The sequence below is a fragment of the Amborella trichopoda genome, chromosome 9 (genome assembly GCF_054954075.1).
Source record: "Amborella trichopoda isolate Santa Cruz 75 chromosome 9, AtrichopodaSantaCruz75HAP2 v2.0, whole genome shotgun sequence".
In the NCBI taxonomy this organism is placed as follows: Eukaryota; Viridiplantae; Streptophyta; class Magnoliopsida; order Amborellales; family Amborellaceae; genus Amborella; species Amborella trichopoda.
This window is the reverse complement of record NC_142344.1, coordinates 21080098-21094834: the sequence shown is the minus strand read 5'-3', so window position 1 is coordinate 21094834 and position 14737 is coordinate 21080098. Positions and strand designations below refer to the sequence as shown.

At 34.0% G+C, this 14737-nt stretch overlaps 1 non-coding gene across 1 annotated transcript; it reads left to right on the top strand.

Moving 5' to 3' along the window:
* Positions 1–5256: 5256 nt before the first annotated feature.
* LOC18436426 (uncharacterized) lies at positions 5257–10689 on the top strand. The gene is made up of 3 exons (XR_016041380.1): positions 5257–8874; positions 8943–9007; positions 9704–10689. It is a non-coding gene; the product is annotated as an uncharacterized LOC18436426 (transcript).
* The last annotated feature ends 4048 nt before the right edge of the window (positions 10690–14737 follow it).

Genomic DNA, 14737 nt, shown 5'->3' with positions numbered 1-14737 from the left:
GTATCACTAAGTGTTTTAAAACACGGATAGATGGGGTGGATCGGAATTCAACAGATTGGTGAATTGACCAAAAAAAATGAAGGATTATTTTTGATAATTTTTTTCGATGCTTTTTTTTTATTCAAGATATTTCAAATTAAAAAAGGCAAAGATTTAGGAAAATATTTAAGTCATTAATCATAATCAACAATTCCTAATCTTGATCAGTGATTTTGCAAACCATTATCACCCGAAAGAAATCTAAGATCTATCTCTAGATTGAATATTTGAATGATGGTTCTCATATCCCTATGTGTGACCTAATATCTCTATATACTACAATGGATACAAGTGAAAGGGACAAAAGACAAAGTTTGCCTTGTTTTCCATCCTAGAAAAAGTTTGTCTTGTTTTCCATACTATAGAGAGAGAGAACTGTACCTGTAGAAATGAGGACAAGAAAAACAAAGGACAGTAACAGCTTCATCTTGAATGGACCCTAAAGCACAAATTCTTCACCTTTTCAATGATATCTACTAAGGTAAGTCGTGTACTTATAGAAGCTGAGGTGATTTTTTTAGCGAAGATAACTATTATTTCCAACTCATTTTGTCTGTCCGATATCCTATTAGGATTGTCTAGCTTAAAACAACTCCTATTTTATTATGATCTTGTATTCACAAGGGAGATTATTGAAGGCCAATTTATTTTGATTCAGTGAATGTTGCATATTTTTATATGAATGAGAGAGAGAGAGAGTGAGTGAGAGAGAGACCCCCACGGGCAGAGGGGGGGAGGATTGGAACCCATGACTTAATAGGAAAATTGCTTTCTAATACAAGAGCAAGGCGTTATTTAGGGAAAATATATTTCTCATACCCCATCATTATAATAGAATCGCCAGTATTTATAACAAATCACCAAGAATCACTAATAGAGATATTTCCTAATCAATTGGTGAACATATTCATTGAACAAAGCTTTGAGTCTTCAAAATGAATGAATTCAATTTCTTGAAAAGAGCAGCCCTAGATTTATTGAATTCTTCTTGCAAATTCTAAAGAAAACTTTAACTATATTTTGCAAGGATTTTGCCCTTCACCCATTATAAATATGCACTCCAAAACTCGACAATCCAAAAAGATCACTAGTCAAGTAATCCATAGTTCTAAGTCCTTCTATGATGAAGCTTTTCACACATTCTGCCCTAGTTTTCCATGTCCTTCTCTTGTCTTAGTAGGCTTGAGTTCTTCTATTTAATACTTGGTCATAAGCGATGTACAAGTGTGTGTGAACATGTGCGTCAATGTCGTTCAATATGCACTATGTTTACGTAAACCAGAAAAGGTGAGCCAAAAGTGACACTGATACCAAAATTAATTAAAACCAGAAAAGGTGAGCCAAAAGTGACACTGATACCAAAATTAATTATTATCTTTTAGACGACACATCTTCTGCCATTTAAAAAAAGGTGCGGTTTATATAGAGTCGAGGATCTAAACAATCAAATTAGAGCCCACCTTCAAATTATTCGAGAAATATGGTTTCAATATAGGAAAGTTTTGTAATAGCCTTAAATTATTTTTCCATCTTTAGTTATAAAGTTTAAAGCTTTAAAAATAGTGTAGATCGAGCAGATCTATAAAAATTTAAAAATTGTGAAAATTGACAGTCCAAAAATGCATTATAAGATGCATTATTTTCAACACTAGAAATCCATTTTTTTCTCATGTCCATGCATCTTGATATCAAGATGAACAAATATCATGTGAGCATCAAAACAACCTCTTCTAGTAAAAGGTTTGAGATAAGCTCTAATTTGATCATTTAGAGCCTAAGCTCTAAATTAACTTTTTCCTTTAAGAAAAGGGGATGGCTCTAAATTAACTTTTTCCTTTAAGAAAAGGGGATGTAGATTTTTAAGCAACATCAAATATTTTTACAGTGAAGTTTCAAGCACTAATATCAAGAAAAGTTTTTTTAAGTTTTGAAATAAAAGTCGTGTTATTAGTACACATGATGTGTATGTTATATAGATCATGGAAGTCATGAAGTAAGAAAATGTTAAGATGTATGTGCATGTATATATGTAACTAACTTAAAAATTTTAAACTCATTCTTTCTCTTTTTTTTTAGCTATTTCTCTGTCCCTTGTTTTTTTTGCTATATTTAATAGCTAAACTTCTTCTCCTCTATTTTTGTTTATTTTATTTATTTTTTGCCATTTTCTCTCTCTCTGCCCTCTCTCTTTTTCTTTGCTAGTTTTTTAGACTAAAATTTATGGGGCTTGTGTTGGAAGGCGGTGAAATGGCGCAGCAAGTTTGTCCAAGGTTTTGCAAGCTTTACCTGCCTCGTTTTCCTTGATCTCCTGGCAACAACATAAGATGCGTTCAGACCCTTGGTCAAAACGCAAAAGGAGAATGCCCCAATCCCGACCAATGCTTATGCACTTTCCCCTGCTAAAATGCTATCTCTCTGTCTCTCTCCATGCTGTATTTCTGCTTCTTTTTTCATCACTTCACGGTTTGCTAATGAATGATGACAACTCTATATAGATAAATGTTCACTGCAACGTGCTTCTCTCTCGGTCCCTTTCTCAGATGATGTATTTATGTTTCTTTTTTGATATCTTTGTCTCTTTTTCTCATTTATCATTTCACCTTCTGCTAATTGGATGGTGATAATCCCATTTAGGTTAATGTGCTTCTCTATCTGGACTTGTTTGCCTCTAAAACCTCATCTTGATAAGTTTTTTCAAACGCAGATTGGGTGCACCGATCTGGATCATCGATCTGAGCTGGATCAGATCGATTCTCTTGTCTAATAATTATCTAAAAATTGAAAAATATTTATAAATTAGATTGGATTTTGGCAATCCACAAGTAATTTCTCTGCCACTATATATTCCCTATGCATGATCTCATCTGCATTTGTTCTCTTTTATGTGACTTATCATCATAATTCATGGGGCCTAAATTTTGGTGGAACTTTTAAGTACAAATGATTTCTTTTCTTTACTTTTTTTTCTTTTTTAAATGTTAACTTAGGACCCCGGTAAGATTAGAACTCAATATGGCATATTATGACACCGGCTGCCATGAAGACCTATGCCTTTAGCATGTTTCTTGATTTTTCATCCTTTCTATTCTTGTTTGATTTTATAGAATTACTATGATATGTGAGAGAAGTTCATAGGTTGTATTAGGTTTTATTTTTGTAATTTAATGTTGTTTTTTTGGACATATGGAAGTGATCTAGTCAGTATTGTAAAAGAAAGAATGAAAATTTGTAAACTATACATGCTACGTTAGATCACATAGTGTTCTTTCATTGTTATTAGAGCTAGATCTCTTGCTGCCACATTTATTTTGCTTTTGCTGTTTTTTTGTGAGTTTTGAATCAGAAACTTGAGAGAAAATGACTTTGGGATCAAGTTAAACCAATGGAATAACTATTGGCATGTTTCCAAATATCAAGAGGCACTTTATATATTAGTTTTTATGCTCTTTTTGAACCAGATCATGAGGTAATTTCTTTGGCATACCCTAGAGATATTTGGTGTTTTGTAGAGTAGTAACTGAATAGGAGATAATGCGGGGATTAAGAGTTATGGACTCATCATTTAGGAGTGCTAGTTTTGGTCCAGCAAAATCTACGAACTGTATAATATGTTCTGTGAATGTTTCCACTAAGTAAATATTTTATTTTTGAGAAATATCAAAATGTAATTCACCCAAGTTGAGTTTAATTTCAAGTAAAATGATTTCACGATATTGTTATTAAATTGAAGGGTACGTAAAAGTTGTTTTTTGCAATGAAGATTGTTTCTATGATATGAATATCGTGAATGTATATCCTTTCTTAACATAATATTTTGATGCACAAAATGAGTTTTCATATTGTCATTTTTATTCTATTTGCTAACAAAACTATTTATAAGAGAAACTCCATGGGCATTAAGAGAATATAATTTTATTGGAGAAAGTCATCTTGAATTTGTATAGTTAGTTCTATTTTACTATGATGTGAATGTCTTTTATTTATTTCTATACTTGATATTGAGTTATGGTTTTGAGTCCAGTTTTCAGCATAAAATGTTTGAAGAATAATCTCTTTATAGATTGAGTGAAAATATTATTTTATTGGTGGACATTCATCTTGATTTTTTATTGTATGAACTGTGTTGTGATGTGAATGTCATTAGTTCACTGACTCACTAAATGGTATGAATTGGGGTCTGTAGTAAATAGCATTTTACAATTTTTAGTCTATTTATAGATTCAAAAGTTTAAGAGAGAAACTCTTTTTGAGTTGAGAGATTGTGTTTCTATAAGAGGATGCTTACTTTCTTTTCCGCAACAAATCCGAAGGTGTGGCATGTGAAGTCACTAATAGTATTCTCATTGATTAGAAAGCCTTAAGAATCATTATAAGTACTATTGTTGTGTTTTTGTCTACTTTATGATATTAAATTTCTACCTTAGAATTATATTATTTAAATGTTTCTAATGCTTATGATTTTCTATTAATTAAGTACACATCCATAACGTGAATAATCATCTATAGATGTTATGAACAATACTAAGAAGTTCTCTATGTGTTTTTACTTTTAATGGGCCACATATATCTGAGTGAAAAATACTAAATAATTCACTATACCATTGTTCTTTAGGAAAATGCTTCTTAGTTAATTTACTAGAAATACATGACTCACATGTTTTGAACATAATTTCTCTTAAATTGGGGAGCATGCCTCTTTTAACTATTTGATTCATTTTATATTTATTTATATGTCATAATCTTAAGTGCCATAAATATAATTACACAGACACAAACATCAAAAGAGGCATCAATATAACCAGAATAGGATGAACTTTCATTAATGTTCAATCAGTACAAATTGCAGTACCATACATCAATGCTTGAGAATGTTTACCAATGGTAACCCAACCAGACCTGAACCTTATTTCGTAACCCATGTCGTCTAGCCTAAGTACAAAAAGCAAATTACGCCTTATATTAGACGCATACAAAGTATCAGTCAATAGGAGATTCATTCCTCTTGGTAAACACAACTTAAAAGTATCAACACCAAGTACATCGCAGTAGCTGTCATTCCCCCATATAAATATGTTGGTTACCGGTTCCTATCTCTTTCAACACCTTAAATCTATCCTTGATCCTCGAGACATGTCGAGTGGAGGCTGTGTCGACCCACCAATTCCTCAGGTCATGGTCAGCAACTAAAGATTCTAGGACTACCAGATCAAGTTCTTTCTTTTATTTTAATTATTATTATTATTTTACGTATTGTTGTTATTATTTTTCAGCTTAGGACAATTAAATTTTATGCGCTCAATTTCTTACAATAAAAATAGGTCTTCTCAACATTCTTTTTTTTATTTTTAAAATTTCTTCCCTTTTTCTTATACTTATTGTTGTTATTGTTTTGATTATTGTAAGGTTTCTTGGGAATATGAGAATATGAACTTTGAGAAAAGTTGAACTTATTTGAATTATTCCTCATTTTCTGTCAGATTCAATACTGAGGTGCATGAAAAGATTTAACATAGTTATCTCTTGTAGAAAATAGTTCAATGCAATTACAACATGCTTCCAAGATTGTAGGAGACTGTTAAAGACAATAGACACTTACATGCGATCATGAACTGGATTCTCGGTCGTTGTAAGGTCATTTGCAAGCACTGACATTTTGTTGACACGCGCGGTCACTGAGTCTGATTCCTTCATTATGCAAGAATTATATTTTTCAAAAAAAAATTGTAAATGTGTCTCATATCTCATATTTTCAGATAGGGCACCAATCATACTTTGAGTTGTGGCGTAGTCCTCAAAGACTCTAATTAAATCACCTTCCATAAAACTCAACATTGTAGTCCCAACTATGTTATTATCTTCTAACCATTTGTCAACTTGCCTTCTGACTTGACCATTAGCATTAGGCTATAAAATTGGTGAATCTGTATCTAGAACATCATCAACCCAATCTTGGAAGAGAACATATATAATTTTTCTTTTTCACATAGAAAAAATAGTTCTATTGAGTTTTTCAAGTTTTGATAATTCTTACATGACTAACCTAGATGGCAATTTAAATTTTAGACAATTTCCTAAAAGCTCAAAAATTTAATTGTGTTTAAGAAAAAGGTCGTCTGCTAGTCAAAGCAATACGTTGCCGACTCTATATAGGCAGTAACTTCAATGAAGAATTCTCTCGAACAGTTTATGTTCGCATTACAGTGACGCAACAACTTAGAAAAAACGTAAAGCAATAGACTACTTTATGTCAATTCTTGCACAAGACTAATATGTTTTAGCTCTAGCAACAAACTACTTTATGTCAATTCTTGCACAAGGCTAATATGTTTTAGATCTAGAGTGACAGTCTACAACGATATTTGATATTTTCAATAAAATTATAGTATAACATAATCTCAAAAAATGAATTCACAAAATCAAGATCATAAAATTTTTTCACTTAAAGAGACCAAAGCATATGATAATTATACAAGGCAATGACAATTATGATGCAAATAGAATATGTAGGTTTATCCCTAATTATAAACCAAACATACAAAATAAATATATAAATCAGAATAATGTGTATAAAAAACACGAGCTTTTTTTATTTTAGTTACTGATTTTCAGCTGTACTTGTGTCTCTTTGTCTCTCTCTATAATTTCAGCAATAGCTCTATCTCTCTTTTTAAAATTAGAGCAGCAGCTCTATCTTTCTCTCAGCCATTGTTCTTCTCTTCTCTCTAAAATTACAGGAGTATAAAAAATTCAGGAGATCCCTGACCTACTTTTCGACTAGGAAATTCCCTTTAAAAAATGAGAGAGGTGGACAATTAACAGAATACAGGATGCAAAACGTAAAAGACGTAGGATCTCTTCGCTAATAAGAAAACCACGCACCCCAAATCCAATTACGGTAGAGAGAGAGCGGAAGGGATCAAACAGGTTAGCGAAATTTTGGTGTACACGCCGTGGCGTATAAATATCCTCTCAAGACTGCAACGTGTGGAACCCTAAGATCTAAAGGGTTAGAAAAAAAAGGGTTTTGATGTCGAATTAAAAAAAGGGACAAATATTTCTTTGGTGGGTTTGCTTTATTCAAATTGAAAATATTTGAAACTTTATCATACTTGGTATATAATCAAGAATACTTTGTCTTACTATTAGGTGGAAACCTCATGGCATTACACCTGACATAACTGTATTTAATTAGATTCTCTTTATAGAGAGAGAAATCAGTGGAGTCGGATTAGAGGATTAAATAAGAAATCTCATAGGAGAAAAGCATTTCATATTTATAAGAAAATTCAACAGAGCAAATAGAGAAGTGATATCGAAGAAAAAGAGTTTTAAGAAATTGTTCATTTTTGTTTCCGTGTCAAATAAGACGGAGCATGACAATAAAACATAAAATACAAACTCAAAGGAACCAAATAATCGATGAGCAGATAATGCAAGAGAAAACTCGATGATAGGTTTTTCCGATGATTGAAGAGTAGGAACCTTACTCTGATACCAATGTTGAACTTTTGAAGGGAAGAGATGAACCCATTGTAAATCGTAGAGTGCAAGGATTTTCAAAACAATTAAATATGTATTTTTCTCTGTGTGCTTGTTCATAGTCATGAAACAATTAATTATAGAGGGATGTGTGTCTTTCCATAGCCATGAAACCCAAATTTATAGAGAGATGGGAGGAGGCAGTTCACGAACGTTAAGTTTTCCTTAATCTCTGAGTAGGTGGACCTCTTTAACTGAGAGCTGGGTAATTATCTTCTACCTGTTGGAAATACCATCTTATCTTTCAAAAAGCTTTTTAGTGATAAATACTGAAAAAAACCTCAGATAAATATTAATTAGAGAAAAATATAGCACATGGGAGGCCCTCATGGCCACCCACACATACCAACATTTTATACGTAATTTTTAAATATTTGTTTAAACATTTTTTATTAGGTTCTAGATCTAGACCCAAACCAATTGAGACCCAAGTCTAGAACCCTGGACCCAAGTTGGGGCCGGGTTGGGTCCACATCCAACTCAACCCAAACCCGACTCGACCCATTGGCACCCCTAACCACTAGATTTAACTGGTGTGGTTGTTGACATTACCATTCCTCTATCGATGTGAATCCATTGTTGGTAAAAGACACAAGTGCCAATATATTAGTGTTCTCATGCGAACCCTTGTGTACTTTATCTTGTAAATTAAAATTCATTTGATACACCATTTTCAGGATAGGACACAAGAATCTCGCAATTTGTTTCCCCAATTAATGAAAACTGAGACCTGCAAAAGCGGTCTCAAACAAGGGAGCTAACTGGCCTAACTTGGGAGAGAGAGATATGTGACTCCAAGACATGGTGCCACACGTGCATTCAACATTAACAATGCATCCATGATAGCTCAGAGACTCAACATTGTGGATCTCGTCCTGATTCTAAGCAGACATGGCGATTCCTCTCCCATTCGGCCTGCAGAAAAGGAATACCTAAAAGAGCAGTTCGCACATGATAACAACACCATACTCGAATTCTATACATGGTTTCCTTTGGTCTCCCTCTCAAGCTTGTTTATAAGGCGCTGTCTCGAAACTTTTGCTACATGAATTTGATTACCAGACTTCCATTGGGAAAATGGAGGCGAAAATATCATTCCACGTTCGTTCTAGCAGCCTTACCTCTAGATCTCACCCTATTTTGTGCCAATTGAATGAGCAATTGTTGAGCTCTAGTGCTTGTGAATTGGTAACCAAACAAACAAGTGAATACCTGTCGAATTACATTGTGGATCTGTACAATGAATTGGATGATCTCCGATTGCCGCTAACCCATATAGCCCTTATTGAAGATGATGTAAAATAATAGAAATATATGGGTAGTTATCTCTACGTATATGGGTAGTTATATCTTTCTCCACGTAGATAAATACATGGATAGTGGTGTATGGGCAGTTTGTTAAAGATGATGAACAAAGTGGATTTAATAGGTAGTTATCTAGGCAATGGGTAGTTATTTAGGTAGTGGGCAGTTGTGTTGTATTCGCCTATATATTTGGGCTCCTTGAATTGAAATGTTTTTGTGGTTGTGTGTGGAAAAATGTAGTGTATGTAGAAAAATATAGTGTGTGTGGAAAAATATAGTGTGTACGTATGGAAAAAGTTGAGTAAACTTCAATTTTGTGTTTATCACTCCAAGAAAGAAAGTGTTTGTGTTTATATCATAGCCTCATACATAAAATTTCAACAGACCTTCACAAAGAAGATCAGTTGATTGAGAGGATGCTGGATGACTCCCTTAAGTTGCTAGATGTGTGCAGCACAGTAAGAGACACTGTGCTGGATGACAGAGCAACAACAATGTGTACTGTCTGCTCTTCGTAGCGGAGACTATAATGGGTTAGAGGGCCAAGTTCAAGCCTACTTTTCGGCCCAAAGGAAGATGATCAAGGAGCTAGCAAAATGTCTGAGAGCTTTGAAAGGAATTAGCAGATCGTTTCATTTTGAAGGACATGAAGCTGCGCCTGCCAATGAGGTTGTGAAGGCATTGAAACAAGTTGGATCTCTCACCAGGACGCAAGTATTAACTAACATTCCTTTGGTCTCCTGCCCACAAACAACTCTCTTTGGTTATATGAGGCAAAGTCACAAGCTAAGTCTCCAAGCCCCAAAGGTTGGAACTGAAGTCTGAACCTTAAGAGTTGTGCAATAGATGCCCCGATGCCATACCATGTTTGTTCCAATAGCTTGCCCATTGGCTCTCACCCGGTCTTGTGCCAATTGAATGAGAAGTTACACCGGATTAGTGGCTCTGTTCAACAAAAGGTGGAGTGCCTCGCCGATTCTCTTGTAGAATTGTACGACAACTTCAATTGTCTTCTTCAGTTGCCACACACCCTTGATGTCCTCCGTTCGGAAGATAAATCAGTCAATGAGATGCTTGAGGACTCTCTTAAATTGGCAGATGTTTGCAGCGCAATGAGAGATGTCATATCCCGTTTGAGACAGCAACATTGAATTGTTCTATCTTCTCTGTGTAGGAGAGACTGCGCACGGTTGGAAGGCGAAGTTGGAGCTTACATCTCAGTCCGAAGGAAGATGAACAAGGAGTTGGAAAAATGTCTAAGCACCTTGAGAAGAACTCGAAGATCGATCTCTTCTCGGCTCCCACAAAATCGTTCCCTACAAAATGAGGATGTGGTGGTTGCCTTGAGCCAAGTGGAATCTGCCTCTCTCTTTGTGTGTGAATCTCAGCTTCTGAAATTCAAAATGCCAAAGAAAAGCCAATCGATCATATCCACCATCTTCAGACACAAGACCCCGCAGCAAAATGAGGGAACCAGTGATTGGGAATGTGCAAATGCTTCCGTGTGTTCCATCTATAGAAACTCCGGCAAAGTTGATGAGAAGTGTGCCAAGGATGCCCAAAGAAAATTGGCCTCATTGGACGAATTCATGAGGAACATTGATGATCGGTTGGGTGGCATCAGCAATCGCATGATTAGAAGCCGTGTTTCCCTTCTTAACATCATCACAAACTAATTGTTCCAAACAAATTAACCCCAATTCTTGGCTCTTGGGCATCCGCATTTTACGCTACTTGTAATATATATATATTTTTGTCTAAAATCACCATTATAAGAGATATTATATTGCATATACATTTTCTTCACAAGTTTGTTTATTTATTTATTTATCTCTGGACTCCAGAGACCAAAAACAGGTAACTTGAGCCTGGGGTACATATCGAGGGTTAGTGCTAAATTTCTATGACCCTGAGACGGACAACATTGGTTAAGGTATCCCCCATCGGTTAAGGTATCCCCTGTCTGTCAGGGTATCCCTCGTCAGTTAAGGTATCTCCTAGCTGTCAGGGTATCCCATGTCAGCTTAGGTGTCGTCGTAGGTTAAGGTATCCCATTTCAATTTAGGTGTCCCTCGTCGGTTAAGGTATCCCATTTCAATTTAGGTGTCCCTCGTCTGTTAAGGTATCCCTTATCGGTTAAGGTATCCCCATCGGCTAAGATATCTTCCGTCGGTTAAGATGTCCCCCGTTGGTTAAGCTATCTATTGTCGGTTAAGCCATCCCCGTCAGTTAAGCCATATTCCCCATCGGTGAAGTTATCCCCCATTGGTTAAGCTATCCCCCGTCGGTTAAGCTATCACCTGTTGGTTAATTTATTCACCTTCGGTTAAGCTATCCACCATCGATTAAGCTATCCACCATCGGTTAAGCCACCACAAATCCCAATTAATCAAAAATTCAAAGTGAGGGCAGAGCCTAGCAGCAGTGACTGTGATAAAAAAAAAGCGGGACTAACAGAAAACCACCGAACCTTGTCTCTATCGCGCGCATATGCTCAGGAGTGAAGTTACAGCCATTACCTGGCTCTAATACCACTTGTTGGGCTCACCCAATTAGAGCTCTCTCCTACGAATACGGATGCATGTAGGGGTAGGCAGATATATGGGACACAAAAATATGGCAATGTCGTTATGTGTGTCTATGAGTAAGAGAACATACAAATAAAACTTACTGGCATCGAAATTTACATGATTCACCTTTACAGGCTACAATAGTTTTCTAAAAAACAAACTTTCTTGGGCTCTCTGGTTTCTTCTAGAGGGTTTTCTCCTTCTATATTTTCTCTCTCTAAGTTCTCCTCTGATATTCTTCTCTCTCTCAAAGGTTTTTTTCTTTTATAGAAATTTTCTCTCTCTCCCAAAAAAATAAAAACTCTGTCTCTTTTTCTTCTCAAGAAAAGAAGGCTTCATATATATATTTTTTTCAATATACCAAAAAGAGTCTACCAACTCTCTCTCACGTTTCTCTTTTTTATATGGACCAATAGGATAATGATCATATTGGAAAGAATATCCCATAAATAAAATGTCGCTCATCTCTATTTCATTTTAGAAAGATAAAAAGAAATATCTACCCATATCAATTACTTCCTATTCTCATCGGATAATGTCTTGATGAACAAGTGATCTTTTTCACTTTTCAAAACCACCTGTTTTTGAAAGATAATTTCCATTATATGCCCATCCCTCAATGCGACGGGACATCCAACATCGTAAAGTGTTGCAGAATTATGATCCAACAATGATGAATAGATGGAAACACAAGAGAACTGCTCAGCTGGGAAAATAAGGAGCAATAAAAAGATTGGGATGAGAGTGAACGAAGGGGAGCATTATCAAATGAGGGAGAACGAAGGGGAGCATTATCAAATGACAAAGTAAATAGAAGATAAAAGAGGAGGGAGATTGAGATTGTGAAGGGGAGAAGAGAGAGGGGGAGAGAGAGAAAGAGAGGTTTGTTGGGAGATTGTTCAATAGAGGGAAATAATAGAGAATGAAAGAGGAAACAAAAGACATTAATTTTTTTGTTGTACCAAGTAAACAGCGAGGGATTGAAGGGGCAGGGGATAAGGGAAATAGAAGGGCTGATTGAGAAAGAAAGAGAGGATGTAGAGTTAGAGATAGAAACAGTAAGAACCGGGAAGCGAGGTTTCACATTTTTTTATTTCTACCCTTGCTATTTCACCACCAAGAGAGAGAAGCAAAACCATTTCCTATTTTACTTTCGTTTATAATTTTTTTTCCCAAAATACTAATTGGAGGGGTCTGTTTATATAATTTTCTTTTTTGGAAACATTTAAGTCTTTACGTTTTACAAAAATTAGGAACTTCAAGTTTGGAACCAATTTAGTAAAAAAATTAGGTTTATTAATATGGAATTTGAAGGTGACAAACTATTGTATTTGCTCTCGTTTTTCTTTTCTTTTTCTTTTTTTATAGTATGAAAGATCAATTCAAAAGAAGTTCCGAACCTGCACTTTGATATTTTTTCTAAAAGGTATCTGAGTGAAATGAAAGTTAAGAAGCAACATTCACAATCATAAATAGGGGAAGAAGTTTATATGAGTGTAAGACTCTAAACAATCAAATTAGTGCTCACCTCAAAAATTTTAGTAGTTCTTTTGATGCCTAAATATCTTCAAATTGATGCTCTTGACCTCAAGATATATGGACATGAGAAAAAAATAGATTTCAAGTTTTGAAAATAATGTATCTTGTAATGTATTTTTGGACGATCGATTTTCAAGATTTTCATAGATTTGTTCGATCTACAATATTTTTGAAGCTTTAAAATTTATAATTAGATATAAAAATATATTTTTGAGACTATCACATATATTTCCAGTATTGAAACCACATTTCTGGACACTCTTTGAAGGTGTGCTTTATTTTAACTGTTTTTAGCCTCGGCTCTGTACAGACCACACCCATAAATAGGATGATTAGATTCTTTTAATGATTTTGTATGCCAATTTGAGCCTTAAATAGATGGGTGCAGTTGGCATACGGATGCATCCGTAGCTGTAGAGGTAAGGTGCATCTTCAAATTTTATCATGGTATATAATTTTGATGTAAAATGTTCTTAAGATTTTATGATTATCTCAAAGTCTATTTTTATATCTAATTATAAAATTTTAAATTTAAAAAATGGTTAAAACCAAGTAAATCTATAAACATATGAAAATCTTGAAAATTGACGGTGTAGATAATATGTTGTAAAATGCACTATTTCTGAGACTTAAAATCTTTTATTTTTCATGGTTATAGATCTCGATGTCGAGATGATTAATCAAAGGGTTTTTCAACATTAAAACTACCTTTTCCAATGGATTTTTGAGGTGCATCCGTAGTTCTACATTATAAAGTTGCATCCTTATATAAACTTTTTCCTAAATAGATATTTTCCAAAGTTGTTTTAAAAACATATTAAAAAACGCACTTTTATTTCTCATAATCTCAAAGTTTTATTTCTCCTAGATTTTGTTTCTCTAAATCCTAAAAACAAACATAATTGAAGTCTGTACTGCTCGATAAAAGTCAAATAAAAAGATTAAAAACTACGTAACACAAATTAATGATATAAATATTTTGAGAAAACTCCCATTAAAAAAGATGTGCAAATGGATAAAAATTAAGATATCACTGACATAACTAAAAAAGTTAACCTCTTCATACTTTCTTTTCTTTAAGGGCTCGTTTGGATAGGAGGAAATTAGGAATCCTAGATATTTGAAATCCAAGGAAATCTATGGATTTTCAATATCAAGGATTTTGTCATGGATTCCTCAAATTTCTTTTTTGGATAAACTATACAAAATTCATGGATTCCTTGCAATCACTTTCATGTCCATTGTTTGGTAACGAAACTTGATACAATTTTTCTCTCTAAAATTTTTATATACTTTCTCTCTCTAAACCTCAAAACTTGGGATAGTGTATCTATAAAATTTTTGAGATAGTTTCTCTCTCTGAAATTTGATCTGATTTGTCTATTTAAAATTTAATATACTTTCTATCCAAAATTTAAAATTTGAAATTGTCTATCTAAAAATTTTGAGATAATTTCTTTCTCTAAAATTTTTAGGTGCTTTACTCTTTTTAAAATTTAATATAGCTCATCTTTCTAAAATTTGAAGATACTCTCTCTAAAGCTTAAAACTTGAGATAGTTCCCCTCTTCAATAATTTTGAGATAGTTTCTCTCTCTAAACATTTTTAAGTAGTTTCTCTCTCTAAAATATGATGTAGTTTTTCTCTCAAATTTTAAGATACTTTTTCGTTCTAAAAGCTAATATTTGAGATAATTTCTCTCTAAAAATTTTTACGACAGTTTCTTTTTCTAAAAACTTTTATGT